Source organism: Etheostoma cragini, chromosome 10 (genome assembly GCF_013103735.1).
Source record: "Etheostoma cragini isolate CJK2018 chromosome 10, CSU_Ecrag_1.0, whole genome shotgun sequence".
Classification (NCBI taxonomy): Eukaryota; Metazoa; Chordata; class Actinopteri; order Perciformes; family Percidae; genus Etheostoma; species Etheostoma cragini.
In genome coordinates, this window is record NC_048416.1 from 4,786,169 (window position 1) to 4,789,692 (window position 3,524).

General features: G+C 40.6%; 1 long non-coding RNA gene across 1 annotated transcript in view; it reads left to right on the forward strand.

Annotated features, from left to right (window-relative positions):
* The first annotated feature begins 2,817 nt into the window (after positions 1 to 2,817).
* LOC117951410 overlaps positions 2,818 to 3,524 on the forward strand; it is a 19,389-nt gene continuing 18,682 nt past the window's right edge. Inside the window, exon 1 of the long non-coding RNA XR_004658175.1 lies at positions 2,818 to 2,828. This is a non-coding gene — a long non-coding RNA (uncharacterized LOC117951410). The remainder of the gene's footprint in view (positions 2,829 to 3,524) is intronic.

Sequence of the window (3,524 nt, forward strand, 5' to 3'; positions counted from 1 at the left end):
AAAAAAAAAAAAAAAAAATAAGTGTGCCTGTGTGTGTCTGTGTTTCGGGTGGTATAAAGAAGCCAAAGAAGGGTGAGAGAGGTTACAAAATGAGAGAGAGAGAGAGAGAGAGAGGCTTGTGTGGAAGCACATAAATCCAGAGCCATTCAGAGCTGGGACACGGCTATAAAAAGTCAGAGACCAAACTTTAGCCAGGGACACTTTTTAGGACCTTGGCTGACTTTACAGTGGAAGGAGCCAAAAGGATGATGGGATTTATTGGAGCGCCTTAAAATCAAGTTGGGTACCGGGCATACTTCCTTATAGTAACAAATTAACAATTTACAAAATTAAAATAAATACATTTTTTTCTAGTTTCTTCACTCCTCCATGACAGTAAACTGAATGTCTTTGAGTTGTGGATAAAACAAGACATTTGAGGACGTCATTGTGTGCTTTGGGTAACAGTGATCAACATTTTTAACAATTTTCTTACATTTTATAGACCAAAAAACTACTAATGAAAATAATTGTTAGGTAAGTTTAAGTAAAGGGAGCCTCTAGTATTTAGAGCAAAATTAAGGCTGCAAAAGTATTTGGGCTACACCTTATTTTTATGTAAATGTATGCTGCTAAAGTCGACCACTCAAAACAGTTTGGCTTAGCTTTCACAGCCAAAAAAGCTGATTACAGCTCTCATCCAAATCTTTACCTTTAGTTACAAAGTGAAAGATGAATCATCAAAGAATCTATTGGTGGCTCAAATCGATAAGCAAATTCAGTACTTCAGATTTAGTAATAATGTTAAGTAGGTCTGCCAGTAGTTTATAACTGGACACTTAGCATTATCAAGAGTGAAGCAAATGAAGCTTCATTTAGCTTTGTGAACCATCGTCTATATTTTCTAAGCCAATGGCAATTGGTTTAATGGAAAAAGGAGGAATAGCAACCCAGTGTGCTTTCAATGTTTTGGCGTAGAGAGAGCGCCATCTAGTGAATAAAGGAAATGCTTCACGGAGCTTCATGAAGCTTAATTTGGCCAGATTTATATGAATACAAATGTGACGATTAAATGGATAATCTGCACGATACTGGCCATGGCTTTCTTTTAATCAGTAATTATTATACCTTACTGTTTTTATTGTTATTAGTACTACAACTGGGGCACAAGTAAATACACATTACTGTGATTATTTTGACAAGCTTAGAACAAGAGTAGTTGTTGGTTTTTGTGAGACTAATAACTTTTTCAGGTCCAGACCTATGAGCACAAATAGCTACTGACAAGTTACCAGTAGCACCTGACAAGACATCAACCTGTAACCTGTGATTTGAGCAAATTCTTCCTTATCCTCTATTTTAGTTTTCTTCTCTACGTCTGTCGGTCTTACTCCTCCCATCCTGTTTCTTTTCACAGTTTTCCTGCCTCTCTAATTGCCTCTTGACAGCTTTCCTCCTCATATTCATGCCAACCATGTGCACACACAAACACCAGCTAATGCCCACACATACACGCGCACCTCTCACTCTCGTTTCCGGGAGGCTCTTTTCTGATTGACAGAGTATTAGGGAAGCGTGTGATGGAAAGAGGGAGGGTGGAAAAGGGAGGGAGGAGAGCAAGGGAGACAGGGTCACCTTGGGGGAGTCGGTTTTTGACTGGATAAGGGAATCAGAGGAGATTGAAGAAAGAAAAGCATTTCACTCCTTCAGTTGCTGTGATGTCATTTAAGTTCAAACAGCAGACACCTGGTTATACATGTGTTGCTTTACAGCAGCTGCTTTTACTGTTTACACTGTCACTCTTACTAGCATTAGCACCATTCCTGCTTCTAAGACCACTGTCACCTTTTCCACTTATGCTGCTTGGGCTATGACTGCTACTACTCTTACTTATGGCAAGGGCACACAAAAGAAAAAACAATTATTTTAGTGATATTTGGAAAATAGTTAGGTGTATGGTTAAAATCGGTTCTTTTCATTAACCAATACAGCTTTAAAGGGCGACTTCACCAATTTAACACATCAGAGAGTACTACATATGTGAAAAATGTAACATTACTAGACCTATAGGGCATGTTCCTCCTCTCTGCTTGAGGCTACATTAGCTGCTACAAGCATAACACACCTGAATCTCTGTCTAAACTCCTGATAGTCAAGTTGCATTGTGGGTAATGCCTGGTTTTGACAAGGAAGAAGAACGCATGGAATAAACAAGATGATATATAGTAAATATACTGTATATGGTTGGGCTGCAGCGATATGGCCACTTGTACTCTGGATTTCCAACTCATTTATTTATTTTCCCAGCCACTTAATTATCAACTACACATCAATATAATTTTCTTAGTTAACTAAAGTTCACATTGCATCAAGTAACATCCAGAAGGCTTTGCAAGCGGTGAAACAGATCATCTGTTAAAACAAGAAGACAGTAAGTGGTCACACACTTACAGCTGCACTAATCAGTGAAATGACCATGGGTTCTTTGACAGCTCAATGTTTTGGTTTTACGGTCCCCCACTTTCTTTTCAGTCACATGCAGCTGTTTTTGGTTCTGATGAACCCACAATGAAAACACCAAACAGCAGACAGAAGTTATCTACTGCTTGTGAACACAGTAAGTGGTCTCAGGCAAGGGGCCAGACTAAGAATAGTTCACAAACCTTAACAAATAAGATTTCCCTATTCCGGAAGAACCCTGGGGCCCCAATCTGGAGCCAAGTCTAGATGGAGGGCTTGTCAGCAAGCGCCTGGTGACTGGGCTTGCCATGGAGGTCCTAGACATTCAGGACTCTGGATCAGTTTGTAGTCAAGAATGAAGCGGCTGGGATGAGAATGAGCACTTCAAAGTCTGAGGCCATTGTTCTCAGCAGGATGTTAATGGGGTGCCTACTCCAGCTGGGGAATCAGTCCTTAACCCAACTGAAGAAGTTCAAGTACCTAGTGGTCTTTGCATGTGAAGGGACAATGGAGCGGAAGAATGGCCAGAGAATCGGAACAGCGGGAGCGGTATGCATTTGCTTTGCTGCACAAAGAGAGCTGTGCCGGAAAGCAACACTCTCGATCTACCGATCAAGTTTCGTTCCTACCCTCACCTATGGTCATGAAGACTGGGGTCAGGATCAAAAGAACACGATCCATAATTTTATTTACTATTATTGGGCATGCGATATAAAGACATTATTACACTGGATCGGAGGAGGTTGTCCCAGCGGGCATGAGGTCTGGATGCAAATGGAGCGCGCCTCTAGCTCACTTGATTTAGGCTCCATTCTATGTGCCCCATCTCCACCCCCTCAAAGCCAATTTTGTGCTAACCCAGTGGTCTATCACTCAATTTGAATTTGGTATCAATTTAGACGACATTTTTAGTTGCAGACAACATCCATACATTCCCCCATAAAGAATGATTATAACTTCCCACCTTCTCTTTCAGATTCAACCTTTGGAACTTGGTCCTCAAAGGGCATTAACACTAGAACTGCCATGACGGTCATTTTGACCGTTTTGAAATTTACATATGTAATAACTTTGCTGGATAAAAA